Genomic DNA, 20069 nt, shown 5'->3' on the forward strand with positions numbered 1-20069 from the left:
ATGATAGACAACCCAAGTACCACAATCTTCTTATTCCTCTTCCCTCCTCTTTCTCCCCCATAACCTCTTTCTCTCCCATAATCTCTCTTTCTTCTTCCTCTCTCCCTCCCCCCCCCCCCCCCCCCCTCTCTCTCTCTCTCTCTCTCTCTCTCTCTCTCTCTCGCTCTCAGCAGCAAATGTTGGACCGCGGTGGCAACTAGAGCCACATCACCTCCATACTCTCACACTCTTATGCTCTCATTGTCGTCTCTACCCTATCATCTGGCCATAGCCAACACCACTCTCATAGGGTACCATCTCTACTCTCCTTTTTATCATTGCTGCATGTTAAATATTATGCCATAGTTTAAGCTTATTTTTTCTTGAACTCCTTTTCCTAGCAATTTGTCAATATATGACAACTTGTATAGGCAAAGCATTTAGATCCATCTTGTATGAGAATTTATATGAACTTATTTATGTGATCATCTAATGGTTGTCTAGTATGATTTTTGATGTTCCAAGTGGGTCATGAATTGATCTAAATGACTTCCATATTACTAGCATTAGAATAAGAGTCAACCAAACCCTAATTTCTTTTTTCTAAAACATCTACCAAGGACAAGCCCTCAATTTTGAAGGGCCTCGGTTATCGAAACCCTACAAATTTTCTGATCGAAAACTAGCTTGATTGCCATCATTTGAATGGGGGCATTCCAAGATTCCAATAAGTAAAAAAAAACCACTTATTGGAGGGTAGTGATATTTATACTTGAATGCAACAACTTTTTTAAAATACATAAATTAAGAAATGCTACGAGTAAAAAATTGCCAAATTGCAAGGTTTATTTTAGTGGTAACATAAGAATCATTCTTTTTTTTTCTTTTTTTCTTCTTTCTAAAAAGAAAAGGAACACATCTTATTATTATTTTGTATTTGATGAAGCTATAGTTTATTGCTTTATGCATTGCATTTTATTAAGAAGTAGGATAAAACATAGATTACCACAGACCAACTATAATAGCGTAGGTAGGCATATGTTGTTGTCATTGTTGTTAATAGTTTAAAAGTTTACATACACAAAAAATATAGATATACATATTATACATGTAGGTACATACACATTATATATATATGTGTATGCATATATATTCTAGTGTAATTATATTTAGAACCGAAGTTACAAAAAATAAACATATGAACAATTTTTCTGGATTTTCAGTGAGTTTGGTTGCTCTACATATTCTATTATATTCATACTTGGTATTTGGCATAAATTTTTATTCCATGAAGAATTTTGATTTAGCTGTAATCTAATTATACAATAAATAATCAATAATTGATTATATATATATATATATATATATATATATATATATATATATTACGGTTCAATTCTAGTTAATTCTAGTTCAATTCTATATATATATATATTACGGTTCCTTTTCCGGTGTGATGAACGGTCCGGCGTTGCTCATAAAACGGGAAACAGGGATTCGGAATGAAAGTATTGAAGTGGTGGACGTCGAGGTATGATTTTGAATAGACTGGCAAGAATCTTATAGACGATTGCTATGTATTTGCCATCTTGAACGAAATCCCCAAGGCTGTGTTTGGTTCGGGAAAAAAGTAGGATTAAGGCCTCGAATAATCTGATCCTGCCAAACAGGTGTGTAGTATAGTAATAAGGGAGGAGTAGTTATTTTGGTCACTTTATTGTTCCTGGAATAATTATTCCTTGGAGAAGATGGAATAAATTAGTTCTTAGATAAGACGACCTTTTATTTCTGCCTCCATTTTTCAGAAAACCCTCAGCTTAGAGTTGTTCCAAAAAACAAAAAAACCCTCCAAACTAGAAACAGAAAGAATTTGTAGAATAACTATTCCAAAAGGAAAAAAAATATTCGTTAGTTTTGGACGATGCTGTGCAAAAGGTACCAGTCCATTTATTTTTCATTTGTAAAGATGGAATGATCCATCAACCATTTCGCTAAGAAAGATGAAAAAGTGTATTTCACACCCTTTTTTAACTTGGCATACTTACTTTCTTTGATGATAGGAGCATATGGAATGGACTAACGTGCTTAAATGCTGCGGTATCAGGCAGGTTGTATGTAGCAGCTATGCATTTTCAGAACCCTTGCAATGGTTGCAATGGGAGTTTTATATTTAGATAACAATGCTGATAGGACATAGGAAGTCACTTGGGTATGATTTAAAAGACAGGCATGAAGATGAAGATAGAGAGGTAAATGCACAGCAAAATCACCAACGAATAAGATGCAAGTGTGGTCTATGAGTAACCATAGTTGAAGATTTGATGATCAGAATCATTATTGTCTATTTCCTCCCTCTTCCTTGACCACCACCATCACCACCATCTTTTTCTTCTTCTTCTTCTTCTTACCAACTGCACTAGTTGTCACCTTCAATATATATTGCATGGTCTGACGAACCGGCCCGTACCGGCCGATTCGGATCGGTTCGGCCTGTAACCGGTATGCCGAAGCAGTGAAAACCGATACGGGCCGAACCCAGCTGGAACCGGAGAAGACGAAGAGAAGGAGACAGAGAGAGAGAGAGGAAGAGAATGAGGGAGGAGAGGCCTCCGCCGCCTGCGGAGGGCTGCGGGGGGCCCGCGGGGGGGGGGGTGGAGGAGCCCGCGGGGGCGCGGCGGAGGCCGAGGCTATGGCTGCGTCCCCTATTTTAAAAGAAATAGGGAACATGGCCACGGGAAAAAAAAATAGGAATTTGTAAGTGAAGTCGGCAAATCGGTTGTCGACTTCACTTAAAAATTCTCAAATTAAAAAACCGCGGCCACGTCCTCAGGCTCCCCCGCCCCCTCCCCGGCCTCCGCTGCCACTCTGCAGCCCTTTGCGGGCGGCCTCTCCTCTCCTCCCTCGCTCCCTCCCCCGCTCGCTCTCTCGTTCTTTTCTTCTTCCCCGGCTCCGGCGGGGAAGAGTGTTTCGGTTCCGTACCGGTTTAAACCGGTTCGAATCGAAACTGTGCCGGTCTGGTAGGCAACCAGTACGCCTACCGGTACTGGTATGGCAAACCTATTATATTGTCTTATTATTTGCATCAAAGGCTTAAATTAATTTGTGGAGACATGTTGTGAAGGTCTCACTTGAAGTGTGAAACAAGAAATGGATGCTAAAGTTTACTTGGATAGAAGGAATGAAACATCATCATCTGTCATGCCCCGAACCCAGAGCGTAACAGACGCCGCATACCTGCATGGCGGACCATACAAGCATGCAAGGCTACAGATCATATCAAAGCAATAATTTTTGAAAATTAATTAAATCAAGATCTTATACAAATAATTCTTACAATCAATTGTTCTAAAGTGACATAAGTCAACATATGCTTAACTATTTATTCAAATCAAATAAAATGTTTTAACTAGTCTAAATAGTCTAACTAGAACTCAGAATATCTTCAGAAGATCTAACACACTCTCCCAAGTTTCGAGCAATCATGAATCTGGATCTAAAAAATAAAACAAGAAGAAATAATGAGCTATACTAGCCCAGTAAGCAACATAACACTCCAAAGTGGGGTCTAAGTATGCCAAATAATTAGTAAAGAGCAAGATATTGACTGAGAATAAATCAAGCCTCGAATAATATATATGTCTCTATTAAAGTTTACTATTATTTTCATAAATTGATACTAAAAATCCAACTTTAGGCTATGACCATGTAACCCAGTAGCATGGGTCAGAATGCATAAAGTGTCAAATACCACTATTCTTAACTGCTGGTGGTTTCGGTATCCAAGACAGGGCCGATGAATAATCTCCATTGGCGGGGCCAAATCGTAGTTGTGCTAAGAATACATATATATGAAACAAATTTCATAATTTATCCAGTCATATTTTTCAAATTTCATAACATAACACATAACGTTAAAAAAAATTTACTATTGTAACAAAAATATGCCTGACTCATTTGACCAAGTATAAAATAAATATAACAATTATATTCAATAAACTAATTATCATTTTACCAAAATTTGAAAAATATATTTTAAAGCATTAGGCTACTTACCTCTTTTTGCTTCAAAATCCTATTTGAGTAAGGTGGGTCAGATTTTTCTATTTTAATATCATTAAAATATCATTAATTTATCGTTATCTTAGCCGTCAAGCAAAGCTACGAATTAAAATACTATTGGACAATACAACCTCATGCCCAAATCAGGGTGAAGGAAAGGAAAGGTCAAACAAGGGCAGTGCATGGGTTGGTTTGAACAAAATAAACTAAACTGATCAAGATGACCTATGATTTAAGTGGCTCAATAAAAGTTAAGGATAACCAAATTTTTGGGGGTACCTGACAAGGTTGAGGAATAGAGTCGGTATGCCGCCCGGGTACTAGAGTAGTTCAGGGCCTTCACCCAAAGGTCAATTTAGATCTGAGTAAAGAGAGTTAGGGCTTTGAACTATGATCTTTGGGCCTGGCTTAGAGAGAGAAAGAGGAAGAGGAGAGAGAGTTTCAGTTTTGGTTCGATCAAAGGTTTGGGTTTGGTTGTCAGTTTGGGTTGACCAAGATCAATCAACATGTTTGGCCCATGAGTCAAGAGAGATATAAAAGGATTTGAGAGATTAAAGAGGATTTGAGAGATTAATCTATAAATAAATAAATAAAATGGAAAGAAAGACAGAATTAGAGGAGGAAGAGTAGGAAGAGAAGGAAGAGATGAGAGGAGACTGAAGAAGGGTGGGTGCTAGGGATCTGGTGGCCAAGCATAGTGGAGCCAGCGGCGGCGGCGTAGCCTTGGCGATAACGACCAAGGACCACAGCTACGCCGGAGATGGTGGCGACAGTCGGTGGGAACCGTCGTTCTTAGCCAAAATAGAGAAATAGGAGGGGCAGCGCCCCTAGTTACCTCAATGGCAGCTTCTCGGCCAAGAAAGAAGCAAGAGGGGTGAAGAAGCTCTCCGGCGAGCTGTAGTGGCGGCGGCTATCGACTGCGGTGGTGGATTTGGGCAGATTCCAGTGATATAAGTCTTGAAACAGAGAAACAGGTATATGATTATTCATACTGATTATTCGAGCTTTCGATAGCCGGTATATGATTTTATGATATGTGCATTGGTTTGTCGTAGTTTTCAAATTAATATTATTATTGTGTTGGTATGGATGTGTAGGAATTCTTACTGGGCTGTAAAGCTCACCCCCCCTTCTTCTTTTTTTTTTCTTTACCAGAGTTGCAGGATGCATAGATTTGGATGGGATGGGCGCAGAGTGCAAGTACTAGAGTCATTAGTTAGTTTGTTTGTTTATCCTTCTTTGATGTTGATGAATATTTGAAGATCTTGTAATTAAACTAATTTGTTTATTTGGACATGTCGGATTTGTCTATTTGAATTATCAATTTCTTATGGATTTATTGAAATTTTTGTTAATCATAGGCCTTGCATGATCTTTAGGGCACTGCTCTAGGGCTCATGCGGCCGGTCGCGTACCGGACCCGGGTGCTGGGTTAGGGGCGTGACATTTTATAGAGGATTTTAGGGGAACAAGATACGCTCGTCTTATCGGCAGATCCGGCCAGTTGTTCGTTGGTTGCAGTGGCCCGACTAATCCCCACTAGCCACGGCTAGGGGCGGTGTTATCCCAACGGCCCGGGGATTGGGCAGAGGAGGAAAACATCCTCCTCTGTTTCAATCCCAAAAATTTTTGAATTTTTCCGATTGAAGGTGGTGGGCATTACCGACTTCACTCTGGGATGGGCCCAATTAGGCCGATTCTCACATCATCATCATAATCTTCATCTTCTTCTTCGTCTACTTCTACTTCTTCTTCTCTTCTTCTTACCAGTTGCACTAGTTGGCTCCTTCTAGATATCTTATTATCTGCAATGAAGGCTTAAATTAATTTGTCAAGCTATGGTGTTAAGGTCTCATATGAAGTGTGAAACAAGAAACAGATGCCAAAATTTACTTGGATTGAAGGAATGCAACATTTTTTTTGTGAGGAAGCTTGTTCTAAAAGGGGATCTAGATGTATATAGAATTAATCTTCTCTCTTTCATCCAAATAGATGAGACATCTCTTGTTGATTTGATTAAATAGTGAATATGAATAAATGCAAATTCAAAATTACAAAACAACATTTTGGAAATCACGTTAGAAAAATGATTCATGATGGGAATTTTGTAACAATAGGCGATACTTGATAGAGTAAAAGATTTGGAAGCATTATGGCTAGAATGTTGACCAAGGATGACATCTGTATCTTTTTTGTTGAGTTAAAGGTTTTAGCATTGAAGTCTAAGCCAAGATGTTGAGTGAAAATGCTTGTTTTGTATTGGACAGTAATGATGAGCATGAAAAACCAAAATATGCAGTTGTCTTATACATATAGTTGGATCTTCAACCATGAAATTGCTTTCAGACCAATTATCATGAACATCACATCACATTATCCCACATTCTTGACCTGAATCTTTCAGAAACTCGCCAAACTGATTACCTCTTTGGCTTTATTTGACCGCTTATATTTTGCTGAGGACATGTGCTACTTCCTTTGATTGCTAACATCTTTTGTTAGGAGGCAATCATCCAATGTTATCATGGATGTTTATTCTCTTGGGTCTTTAAAACAATATTAAGAATTCCCCACAATAATTTTTTTGTTTTATATTAGTTGCTAGGAGGCAGAGGATATAATTTTGTGGTAGTACTGATGGATGTGTGCTTGCTGCCATTTTGTCGGAAATTGCATCTTTCACATCCTGATGTTGCTGTACTGAAGATAATGAGAGTTTATTGGAACCTATTTTAGATCTTGACCTCTGTTCACATGCTTTTGTTATTACTATTTCCATGAGCATGTAGAATTAAATAGAATCAAAATAGTTTTCACATTTTCGATCCTATTTCTTCTGTTTTAGTGATTCAGAATTGTTTTGCTTTTGTGTTCGTGCTGATATTGTTACCTGAAAGAACGAAATATTGAATTGGTTAATTGCTGAACATGTAATATTTGGTCTTGTTGGGGAAATACGGTTTTCCCCCAGTAATACAATAACCCTGCCACCGGAAGATTACGCAGTCGACGACCCCGGACGACTGAGGTCGGCGCCCGACCCCAGAGCGTCCGATCCCGGATCATCCGACCTAGAGGACTTCCGACCTCAAAGGCGGGTCTTTGTCGACCACCTGCCGCGGCCGTACCTCTCCGATGTCCGGCCAAGGGCCATATCCTGCCACTGCCCCAGCATTTATTACACATGATTCCGGCAAATCCTCAGTTTACGCAACAATTAATGTGAATCTCCGGCCTACGCAACAATTAATGTGAATCTCCGGCCTACGCAACAATTAATGTGAATCTCCGGCCTACGCAACAATTAATGCGCGTGGCTCCTTTCATCTACGGATCCTTAGTTCTCCACGGCAAATCAGCTCGGCAGAGTCCTGTCCGCTATGATAAGTCTGACCCCAGCCTCACCGCCGACATCAATGCAATGATTCACCCGATCGCGTGACGGCTCAGGTCATACGACGGCCTTACCTCCGACATCAGTGTAATTATTTACTTGTCCGTGCACCGGATCAAGCAACATGCCGAGCTGTACGACGGCCTTGTCCGGTCACATCGCAGGTAAACCCTCCCCCTATAAAAAGGGGGGGAAAGAGAGAGGACGACTGCTCCCATTTTCTTTAAACACTATTTTGCCCCCTCTAACTTAAGCATCGGAGGGCCGGCGCCGGAAGACCCGGCCACCGGCTTTTCTGCAGGCACCCCGACAGAGGACGCCGCCCGCCGACGCATCATCACTCCCTCGCGTCCGCCGACAGCTCCCCCTCCTCGACGGACGATCGCCCCCGGGTCCAATTTCCAGCAACAGTTGGCGCTAGAGGAAGGGCCCGAGTTGCGATCATGAAGTTGAGAAGTAAGGGAGCCTCCAACATCTCCCGGCGTCCCCCACAGAGTCCTAGACATTCCGTCCAGAATTCACCTGCACCGGCTGACCCGGTTCCTCAGGTCCAGCCGGAGCAATTCAATGCCCTGGTGCAGCAAGTCCAGGCCTTGGCGGCCGCCGTTCAAGGCCTGCGACGTGAGGAGGCCTTACCAACGCTCCCCCCGCAGGCCCAGCTCTTGCCAGAGTCCCCTCCCAACGGTCCGGTCCCCCAGGGTCAGAATCTTCATGGCTCTTCAAGGGCCAACAATGAAGGGCGGACCTCCCCCCGGAGAGAGCTGCCTGGGGAAGGTCCCAATGGAAGACCCCAACCCTCCGAAGCCGAATCTGCCCCAGACCACCGCTTCACCTCGGTCGCCCATCCTCAGACGAACGGGAAAACTGAGGTAACGAATCGTACTATTTTGCAGGGACTCAAGGCCAGGCTTGACCGATCCAAAGGACAATGGGTTGAGGACCTGTACAACGTCCTCTGGGCTTATCGGACTACGTTCCGATTGCCCACCGGCGAGACCCCCTTCAACCTGGCATACGGCACGGAGGCTGTCATCCCACTGGAAATCGGCCTCCCTTCTCCAAGAGTGGAGCATTACGATCCTGACTCCAACTCTTCTCGGCTCAGAAACAACCTGGATCTCGTCGAAGAGACACGAGAGGTCGCCCGGATCCGTATGGCAAGATACCAACAAAAAACGGCTCAATACTACAACTCTCGGGTCAAGCCCAAGCTCTTCAAAGTAGGAGACCTCGTCCTCAGGAGGGCCGAGGCCTCTCAGCCAACTGAGCAGGGAAAGCTCGCCCCGAATTGGGAAGGGCCGTATCAAATCGCCCGAGTACAACGACCCGGAGCATACAAGCTGAAATCTCTCGAAGGGACCCCCATTCCGCGAAGCTGGAATTCCGAGAATCTACGAATGTACTACCAATAAGACCCCTAGGGGTTCAAGACAACCAAAAACATGGATTCGGTCTCCTTTTTACATATGATCCGACCATTCCAATAATTACAGTTATCTCTTCTAACCTTGGGTCGTTTGTGATCCCCAGATTCCTCGGCCAAGGTCGGGATGCCTCGAGGCTCGACCGTAGAGTTCCAAACTCCCTTGACCTCGGGAAGTATTGCAGGACAGCGGAGCACCGACCTGGCGCACGATCCCTCGACTAAGGTCGAGATGCCCCGAGGGTCGACCGTAGAGTCCCAAACTCCCTCGACCTCGGGAAGCGTCGCAGGTCGGTAGCGCGTTCCCAGACCCACCGACCTGGCGCACGATCCCTCGACTAAGGTCGAGATGCCCTGAGGGTCGACCGTAGAGTCCCAAACTCCCTCGACCTCGGGAAGCGTCGCAGGTCGGTAGCGCGTTCCCAGACCCACCGACCTGGCGCACGATCCCTCGACTAAGGTCGAGATGCCCCGAGGGTCGACCGTAGAGTCCCAAACTCCCTCGACCTCGGAAAGCGTCGCAGGTCGGTAGCGCATTCCCAGACCCACCGACCTGGCGCACGATCCCTCGACTAAGGTCGAGATGCCCCGAGGGTCGACCGTAGAGTCCCAAACTCCCTCGACCTCGGAAAGCGTCGCAGGTCGGTAGCGCGTTCCCAGACCCACCGACCTGGCGCACGATCCCTCGACTAAGGTCGAGATGCCCCGAGGGTCGACCGTAGAGTTCCAAACTCCCTCGACCTCGGGAAGCGTCGCAGGTCGGTAGCGCGTTCCCAGACCCACCGACCTGGCGCACGATCCCTCGACTAAGGTCGAGATGCCCCGAGGGTCGACCGTAGAGTCCCAAACTCCCTCGACCTCAGAAAGCGTCGCAGGTCAGTAGCGCGTTCCCAGACCCACCGACCTGGCGCACGATCCCTCGACTAAGGTCGAGATGCCCCGAGGGTCGACCGTAGAGTCCCAAACTCCCTCGACCTCGAGAAGCGTCGCAGGTCGGTAGCGCGTTCCCAGACCCACCGACCTGGCGCACGATCCCTCGACTAAGATCGGATGCCCCGAGGCTCGACCGTAGAGTCCCAAACTCCCTCGACCTCGGGAAGAGTCGCAGATTGATGGAGCATCCCCAAACCCCCTCAACCTCGGCGGGCGCCATAGGGCTCATGAAAAGCCCGAGCTCCTCAAAAGTCGAAGAATGACTTCGGAAGTTGGCGAGGAGATAAGGCCACCTACTCTGATACGAGGGGCGCAATTTTGGAGACACAAAAGGTACATCCTATTTGATGCTCGCCTTGTTATATTTATCTACGTATTGACAGTGAAACCCCGATTGAAATCGGGACCTTAATCTGGCCAAGGTCGGATTGCTTCTACAAGTCGGTGTAAGACTAATCTCCCGCTGACCTTGTGCATGCTTCGTCTACCGACGATCTCCACCACAACTCATATAAACCCTTATGGGCAAGGGCCAAATTCGGCCCCCATGCCCAGACTCCGATGTCAACCTGTGAAGATAACCTCAAAGGCCGAGGTGTTCCTTACAGGCCCCAATCTCGCTCGCCTGAATCTCGGCAGAGTCCGAGGGCAACGACTGCGAAAAACCTGGCGACGATGTGACTATTGGCCTAAGCTCCCCTTTGGGGGACAACTTTCTTACGGGCCTGCGCCCCAAGAGCCAGGCTCAAAAGCTTGGCCGAGCACCTCGGTAGCGACCTATGCAGGTCTAGCGCGGCCCCACTTGGGAGCCCGAAGCCCGAACCCGGAGCCATGAGAACCTAAAAGCCAAACTTGGCAACCTCTGCGACCTACGAATCCGAGCTACAAGACTTGGTGAAATTTCCTAAAGTCTAAGCTCGGAGCCCCCCCTAGTTAGCGTAATCAGAGTTCGGACACTTATACACACCAGAAGAAAGGTAAGACATAGCCAAAGGACATGTCTTTATTAATATTATCCGAAGGCTCGGATACGAAGTCGAGAGTCGGCAGAAGTACCGACCTCGTTTCCGAGTGGAAAAGACAGAGAAGAAGAATAAATGTAGAAGTGAAAGAAAAAGCTTTCATTGATGAAACGCCAAAAGGCTAAGTACAAAACTAGAAGCCGGCCTTTTACAAAGTTGTAGGCCGACCTCGTTTACAATGAACAGAGAAAAAACCGAAGTCCTAAGAGGCGGCGGCTTCATTAGCATCACCCTCGTCGTCTACAGGAATGACCTGCGGGCCTTCAGTAGGCGCGGGCTCAGGGTCTGCAGCGGGCGCGGGCTCAGGGTCTACGGTGGGGGCCTCGGCTGGCGCCGCGGGAACAACCTCGCTGGTTTCACGAGGTATGGCCTCCGCCCTCGCCGGTTCAACTGCCTCGGCTTCGACCTCAGCAAGGTCCTCCTCGGACACGAGGGCAGCGGGGATATCGTCGTCGTCGTCGTCGGGGCCGTACCCGAACCTCATCCTCGGACGGACCGTCGAGAGGTCGAACTGAGGGCACATCCGGGCCATCTGCTTCCGGAAGTTGTCAAAGCCCCGGAGGAACCCGTCCACAGTCTCCTCCTCTAACATATCGCGGAACTCTTCTGACTCCTTGAAGAGTTCCACGGCGTTCTCGGCCCGCTCGAGCGCCCTCCTCTCCCGGGCCTCGAGCTGCTCGATCTTGAGGCGGAAGACCCCAGCCTCGTACTTCAGACCCGCGATCTCGGACTGGGCCTCCCCCGGGCGCGCCTCCGAGGCACGCAGGGCCGATTTCGTCAACGAATGGGCGGCCCTCTCCTCTTCGAGCACCTCGACCACGGCGAGTCGCCCGGCTTCGGTGGCTTCCCTTCGCGCTTCGGCTTCGGCCAGCGCGGCCTCCAGCTCAGCGACCCTCTTCTTGGCCGGCTCCAACTGCCTGCTGAGTCGTCGAGTCTCCGCCTGGCAACTTTGGGCAATAAACACCAGGGAGTCGACTTCATGGATACGCTGCAAAAGAGGAAAAAAGAAGAAAAAAGCAGCTATAAGTAAAAAGCAGGCAGTGTATGCATAAGTTAGTAGCCAATGAGAGGTTAAGGCAATAGCTCACCCGAACAGTATTACAGTAGGTACTGTCGACGATCTCTTCCAGCGACACCCTCCGGAACTCGGCCCGGTCCGCTGGAAGCATGGCGTGCCGACATACCGCGCGCGCGGTATCGGCATTGTGGAAGGCCGAGCTCCCCTCAAGGATTGGGGACCCCGGCTCGGCTGACCTCCCCGCCTGATCCCTCGGGGAGCTCGGCTCGCCCGAGCTGGGGACCTCGAGGCCCCTGCTCGGCCCGGGCTCTGAAGGCCGCAGTCGGATCACCATCGGTCCTCCCCGCTGGGCGACAGGGGTAGGACGGAGTGGGGTTGCCGAGCCCGCATCGCCGGTATCTGGCGCCCGCCTTCGGGCATCCGCAGAGACCCCCGCCTCCGGGCCTCCCGTCCCGGCCGAGGTGGAAGCAGCGGCCGACTTCGACTTCTTCCGGGGCTGAGGGATGGCCCCGCCGGCCTCGGCCTCCCGCCTCTTTAGCCGAGAAAAGAGGGATGTGCTGCTAGTCGGCATGTGGGGGATGTCTGAAACCAAAAAAATTTTTGAGTGTCAGACCAGTGTTAGCGAAAAGAAGAAATAGGTAAAAATAGGACGAGACAACTATTCTTACCCTCGGGGCGCGCCGAGCTCAAACCCACGCTCGCCAAGGCGCCCTCCCGTAGGAGCTCGGTTAGGTTGAATCCTTTCCCGAGGGCCCGTAGGGAGTCCAAGACCCTCAGCTTCCTCCCCGAGGGATCGGAGAGCCTGTTGAGAGTCTTCAACCGAGGATGCCCCCACCTCGGGTTGAACCCCCACGGCGCCTCGGATGCAAGAAAGAAAAATTTTCCCTTCCACTCATGAATAGAGGAAGGGGCACCCTGGAAGAGCGACATACCGCCCCGAAAGGCGAAGTATAGCCACTCTGCATCCGCCGGGTTTTTCTTTAATAAAAAACACCGGCGGAAAATGCTCACCGAGATCGGAATCCCGTGCGCGAGGCACAAGGACAAGAACCCGATGATAGTTCTCCACGAGTTCGGAGCAAGCTGTGCTGGGACGAGTTGATACTCCACCAGCAAGTTGTTCACGAACTCGTGAACAGGGAACCGCAGGCCGGCCCAGAGCGTCTCGCGGTAAATCGCGATCCGACCAGGGGGCGGCCGCGTCACCCTGTCTTCCGGCCCTGCAGTTTCGAGACGAAACCCGGGCTGGAAGAAGAACCGGGAGCGGATTAACTCCAGCTCCTCCCCCGATAAGCTTGACCCTACCTCCTCCGGACCAAGACCCATTTTTTCAGAAAATTGAAGTAAACTAAAAGATGAGAGGAGTAGGTAGGAGAAGAAGGAGGTAAACCCTAAATAGCACGGGGCAAGAACCTACGGAAAGAGTTGCCGGAAACCGCTCCGGGGACCGTCGGCAAAGTATCGTTGGGAGAGAGAATGGAGGTAGGGACGACAAAAGCAAAGGGCGACCAAATAGGACTATTAGGGCAAACTCGAGGGGCTTATATAGACCCCCCTGACGGCCCGGATTGGTGGGCTTAGTTTCCATCCCCCGTCCAGATCGCGCCAGGTGTCAACCTCGGAATCCGAAGCACCGCATTTACTCCGGATCAATATCCCGGGTACGCAACCGAGGCGCCGTCCCATCGGATCTCACGGCCTCATCATAGGCCCACTAAATCGGATCACCTTAAAAGACGAGCGGACATCACCTCCGCTCCCTTCATTTAATAAACCTCAGGGACACGTGGAGCGCCGAGATAACCCCAGCCTCCCAGATCGTTATTCCGCCAATACGAAATCGGAAACGTCCGACCTCAGATCATGCCACGTGCTCATTTCGAAGGGCGAAACGGCATGCCTATTTAAGGAGGCGGCGTCGATTATAAGGTCGAGGCGCCACCTCATCGGGCCCGGGGAGCCTCGTTATGAGCTCGCCGTTCAAAGTGATCTCGGAGATCTAAAGGGCGTAATCATCATCATGGCTGCTTCGAGATACGTAAGGGTGCAGACCCCGTCATAAGTCCGCTGTATAAAGCGATCTCGACGGGCCAAAGGGCGCAGCCCACGCCATAACTACCTCGAAATGCCTAAGGGCGCGGACCTCATCATAAATCCACCACATGAAGCGACCTCGAAGGTTCAAAAGGCGCGGACTTCGTTACAGAAGCTTTAGGGGTGCTGGCGTGGTCCCCTTCGATCTCGATAACCACGATAACAACTTCTACTTCCCACGTCCGAGCCTACAGCTCGAACTCGGAAGTCGGGGGGTAGTGTTGGGGAAATACGGTTTTCCCCCAGTAATACAATAACCCTGCCACCGGAAGATTACGCAGTCGACGACCCCGGACGACTGAGGTCGGCGCCCGACCCCAGAGCGTCCGATCCCGGATCATCCGACCTAGAGGACTTCCGACCTCAAAGGCGGGTCTTTGTCGACCACCTGCCGCGGCCGTACCTCTCCGATGTCCGGCCAAGGGCCATATCCTGCCACTGCCCCAGCATTTATTACACATGATCCCGGCAAATCCTCAGTTTACGCAACAATTAATGTGAATCTCCGGCCTACGCAACAATTAATGTGAATCTCCGGCCTACGCAACAATTAATGTGAATCTCCGGCCTACGCAACAATTAATGCGCGTGGCTCCTTTCATCTACGGATCCTCAGTTCTCCACGGCAAATCAGCTCGGCAGAGTCCTGTCCGCTATGATAAGTCTGACCCCAGCCTCACCGCCGACATCAATGCAATGATTCACCCGATCGCGTGACGGCTCAGGTCGTACGACGGCCTTACCTCTGACATCAGTGTAATTATTTACTTGTCCGTGCACCGGATCAAGCAACATGCCGAGCTGTACGACGACCTTGTCCGGTCACATCGCAGGTAAACCCCCCCTATAAAAAGGGGGGGAAAGAGAGAGGACGACTGCTCCCATTTTCTTTAAACACTATTTTGCCCCCTCTAACTTAAGCATCGGAGGGCCGGCGCCGGAAGACCCGGCCACCGGCTTTTCTGCAGGCACCCCGACAGAGGACGCCGCCCGCCGACGCATCATCACTCCCTCGCGTCCGCCGACAGCTCCCCCTCCTCGACGGACGATCGCCCCCGGGTCCAATTTCCAGCAACAGGTCTAAATGCAAACTTCTTGGGAGGGTTTAAAGTTTAAACACCATTACCTGATATGGAGTTTGAATGGGTAAAGTTTTGGGCAGGGAGAATGTTCAACAAGGAATCTTATGTGAGATTTGCTGCCTTTGTCATGTAATCTAGAGTATTTTAGATGCATCATGATTTGGTACAGCTGATGGAAATTGGCTGCTCCTTTTGTTACCCGTCCTACTTGGCTATGGAGTTCTGGGTCATAATATAGCTCAGACACAAACAATTATGAACCTATTCATTTTGAATGACTGAGCCATTTGTGTTTGTGGTAAGGCATCACTACCCAGTATGCTACATTAGGGGTCATACAGAGAAGAAGCCTCCTCTGAGACGCCATTTTGGGCACTTTGTGGTTCAACCGTTGAATCTGATTGTTATACATGTTGGTATGTTCTGTGTGACAAAGCTCAAAGGGAGAATGATGACGTAGGAGCTAAATGTGGTGCAAGTAAAATTTCTTCCTTCTTTTGTGGTTGCATGAGCACAGGAGGCCTACCCTGATTTGGTTTTGACACTAGGATCTCAACCTTTGAAATCATTCATATTTGGTTCCCAATGGAAAGATAATTGCTTAAACCTAATCTAAAGTATAAAAAATATGCGTACCATTCACCAAAATCAGGTATGAGACCATGCAAGTATAAAAAATGATTTATGTCTGAACTGACCCTGATTCCCACAACTACGTTTGTGAAAATAGCTTCTTCTCTATTGAGATAGGTTTGTTTCTCACATTTTCTATATTTTGAATTGTTCGGTTAACCATATTGTAATACCTTAAAAAGCCAAAGTTAGAGTTCAAGAAGTTGGTTAAAGCAGGAACTAAAAGAAGTTTCGTCTTTTATTTTTATTTTTTATTTTTTTCCTTTTTTTAATGCTTTCTTGTCATGACACCCCTGTAAAGCACATTCCTCCCCCCTCAGCGAATCTGGGGGCCTGATGCAACACCTTGTTCTTGTTCAAACAGAGAACTGTGACTGTCTAGTTTTCCTATTGCTTATCCTTCAATTGTTAATAAGATAGATATGAACTTTGCAATTTCATTCCTTTCCATGGTTATTTTTGTCGAAAAACTGCCCACATGCTTAAATAAATCTTCTATTTGCAAGAATTTCTGACTGAAAAGTCTCTTTTGTGGCCTTCGTCTTTTGGGTATTAAAGCTTTTGAGTCACCACTTTATATGTTGATATTGATGATTTAATGTGACTAAATTGTTGGTAACTAGATACTGATGGATCAAAGATTTGCAAGATAGAGCATCTAATTTTTCTATTCAAGGAGTGGTATAATCATGTTTATACTGTTCAATTTTTGCAACGATAATGAAAAGACCTATCATATAAAAAGTTAGTATTAATCTAACTTGATGCTTAAGAAGGTTTATATGACAACAGTTTGAGAACTTACATGTGCATTTTGGGCACAGAGAGGATGAGGAGGAGGTGGATGTTTAGCAAACTCTAGAAATACAAAATTAAATATGAAGACATTAATGAATTCAAAATTGACAGTAATTGACTGCTAACTGATCATGGACCAATGCGGTCTTACTTGGGATGGAGGTTGGTTGAAAAGGAATATTCAAATATGTCTGAAGGGTCTAAAAAGAGAATATAGGCATTAAAGAAGATCTGGGTGAAAAAGTAGTGTTAGTAAGCTTGCTATGGAAGGGGATATAAGTTAAGTTAGGATTAATTGGCATAGCTTTTATAAAGCAAACCCAGTTATAAGAGACATTCTGGTGGAACTAGGTACTGAATGATGCTGATTACATAATACCAAAAAATGAACATTATGATGAAAGTTGACCATGATAGAACCAAGGTAGAAACAGAAGAAACTTGATATGATAGCGGTTAGACACCATAGGCATGTAATATGTGGTGTTGCCTCTTCTGTTGAAGGTTTAGGCTGCTAACTGTTAGGCAAGATGGAATATTACATATTGAAAGGCTTCACTGTTTTTACCAGTAATGTAGTAATGCTTTGGAAGTATTTTGAATATATGCTTGAAAAGGTATGATATTTTGACACCCTATTGAGTTGAAGTCTTTGGTTGCATTGATGGAGCAAGGTGTCAAGAAATCTCTCAAGAGACAATTATTTCTATATTTAATGGATGTGTGCTCCAAATGTACATGTAGCAATCTTATGTAGCAGACTAGGCCTGCTGTTGGACAACTGACTTTGACCGAAATCAGCAACTATTCTCTTCTGGTAACACTACCTGCAAAATTAACTTGCATCCATTTAAAACTTAAAGAACTTGCTTGCTCTTTTAACTTTTTTTTTTTATCAAAATTTATTAAAGACTTGTATTGTCGCTACGAAGATCCATATGCCTCTATGGTTTCTAACAATTCCACTTAGAATGATTCACTTTTTATGGTCAAAATTTCCAATATTACTCCATAATCATTATATAATAGTTATAGAGACTTTTGGACATATTATTGTCGATAAGTCTAGTTTATATTCTTTTCTTATATTTGTTGATAACCTTAGCGTTATATTTTTTATCTTATTATAGGAATTAAGATGTGAACTTTCATCATTTGCTGGTTCAATTGACTGTCATTGCTGCGTACGATGCTGGTTCCCTCAGATATTCCTTTTCTTCTGGTATAGATGATATAAACAATTAACATAGTCACTTTCATCTCCTTGACCATAGCTTGCATGCTTCCACCATTTTAACTGCTGTTTTCTGTTGGTGTTGCCACCAGAAACTGTTTTTATTCAGTGTTCTTGTTATTGATAAGCAAGGGAGAAATGGTTGAACTTGCCATGCATACAGCAACCATTGCAATGTTATCTTGGTCATAGGGTCTAGTACAAGGTTGGCCGAAAGAAGAGGAGCAATACAAGGTCACTAGCTTGGGTTTTTAATTTCTATTGCTTATATATCAGCATGGTATCTCTAATGAAACTGTCCATTTTATGTCCACATGATGATTGTAAGGGGTATCTAGAACACTTTTTTTTGTTTTAGATAATTATCGTAGTTGATGACCAGTGGTTTTTAATTTAAATGCCCATGATTTATTTTGCATCATAGCTTTAATCTTGTCCAGATGTTATTAAGTCTCTCTCTCTCTCTCTCTCTCTCTCTCACACACACACACACACACACACAAACACACAGACACACATCCACAAAAGCACTCATGCAAACACAAACGCACACAAATACACACACATACAAACATATTTATATATATAAATATGGGTAATATATGAAGAATTTCAATGTGAATTTCTTGTGAATTTGCAGGTAGGTGACAGAACAAAAAAGAATCGACAAACTACTGGTATTTTTTATGCCTTTGTTAAATATAGAAAATTGCTTCCTGTTTAATGACGTTTTTTTTATCGTAATATGTTTTGAAAAAAAATTATGGTCAGTCTCTTGCTAGCCATAAATGATTATATCCTGTCATCTTGAGTAGATCATTACCTGATTTGAAATAGTTATCCATGTGGATTTCATGCTTGTATCCTTTTTTTAGGTTTTTGTTATTTTTAAATTATGTTATGATATCTATGTAAAAGAAACACTGTCATCTTATTATTTAGCACCTTCATTAGCCAGAATATTACAATGACTTTAGAGCCTCTAGGCTTTAGCCAGAGATGGCCCTCTGAAATGAGCACATGTGCAACCAGTGAAGATTTTTAGTGATCTAACGAGAAAATGTTTATTTTTTGGCCCAGGAGGTCAAACACTGGATGCTATATCAGTAAGGCTTACTTTTCTAGGTTATTGTTGTATCATGTTAATAATTCATGTTTTATGACGAATTCGGTAGTAGTGCTGCACAATATTTCAAACTTTTGTTACTTCATTTGAAGATATTGATTGGGGTTTCATTAAACTTAAACTATTGGTATATGACCATTCCTTTCTCCATGCAGCTAATTCAAATGCTCTAAAGCTTAGTTGTGAACTCATTCGCATTTTTGTCACAGGTGTGAATATTAAAATAATTTATATATTTGTGTTTCATTTGTAAGGTAGTATTCTCAGATATGCTACTTCCATTAATTGAGAAATTTCTTTTCTTGACAGAGGCTGTGGAACGTTCTTGTATGATAGCTGAAGCAGAGGGTATTAATAAAATTGAACCTACTCATTTAGAGAGAGTACTTCCACAATTGCTTCTGGATTTTTAAGGTATTTCCTTGCACCGATGACAATTATAATTGTCTAATTGCACCAACAGAAAACTTCCTGTGATCTCTCAAAAAGTTTGGCGTTTGTGCTTTACAGATTGAGAATCTGAACCACTAATCATAATCTAGACATCTGACAACACATATGGAACAAAATTCAGTTAATTTGATGTTGAAGCTTCTGTAACTACAAAGGAAATCAATGTTGTCCACTACTAAAATTGTCCACTTTGTTACGACATGATACTCAAGGGGGAAATCTCTAAAACATCTAATTTTTAGTTTCTAGGTATTTTTGATACTGAGGACTTTTAAATTTGGATATTTCGGTATTGATTCTAAACTAGTAGTGGTGTGGATTTTTTGTATCATATGCACATACACACTTTTGGTGAGAGGGGTGGGGGGTGGGGTGGAGGCGTGGTCATTGAGGGAGAGCCGGGAGGGAGAGAGACTGATAGCTTGCCTCTTTTTTATTTGTTATTCTACTTCAATACGCAATATAGCATATTACACATAGAGTTATGATCAAACCATGGTTTGATGTACAGGCCTGAACCGGATGGTACAAGGCAAACTATACCATACTGATATCCGGTACGGGAGGTGTACCGATACCGGCCCGGTATGTCTAAACTAGTGACATCTACAAGCCAAGTCAAATCAGTAAAGTGAATGTCCAAGAGATGAAAGCTGTTTTTTAGTGCATTTCAAAAGCTGACCAATGTAAGTTGGTTAAGCATTTGGTCTTACATACAACAGGTTCCTTGTATATTGGTGTCTCTCCGAAAAATATAGATGACATCACTACAACAAATGTGAGTTTTGCCGACTCGGTTTTTCCGACGCTAGGGGAAAGCG

The 20069-nt window shown here is 45.3% G+C and overlaps 1 long non-coding RNA gene across 3 annotated transcripts in view; it reads left to right on the top strand.

Moving 5' to 3' along the window:
- The first annotated feature begins 1480 nt into the window (after positions 1 to 1480).
- LOC113461268 overlaps positions 1481 to 20069 on the top strand; it is a 58898-nt gene continuing 40309 nt past the window's right edge. Inside the window, exons 1-5 of one of the 3 annotated variants that reach the window (XR_005510719.1) lie at positions 17457 to 17657; positions 17779 to 17903; positions 18310 to 18346; positions 18951 to 19004; positions 19105 to 19209. This is a non-coding gene — a long non-coding RNA (uncharacterized LOC113461268). Of the gene's footprint in view, positions 1511 to 17456; positions 17904 to 18309; positions 18347 to 18950; positions 19005 to 19104; positions 19210 to 20069 lie in introns of those variants that run through there. The other 2 variants (XR_005510717.1, XR_005510718.1) reach the window with 2 other exon arrangements.

Source organism: Phoenix dactylifera, chromosome 2, assembly GCF_009389715.1.
Source record: "Phoenix dactylifera cultivar Barhee BC4 chromosome 2, palm_55x_up_171113_PBpolish2nd_filt_p, whole genome shotgun sequence".
Classification (NCBI taxonomy): Eukaryota; Viridiplantae; Streptophyta; class Magnoliopsida; order Arecales; family Arecaceae; genus Phoenix; species Phoenix dactylifera.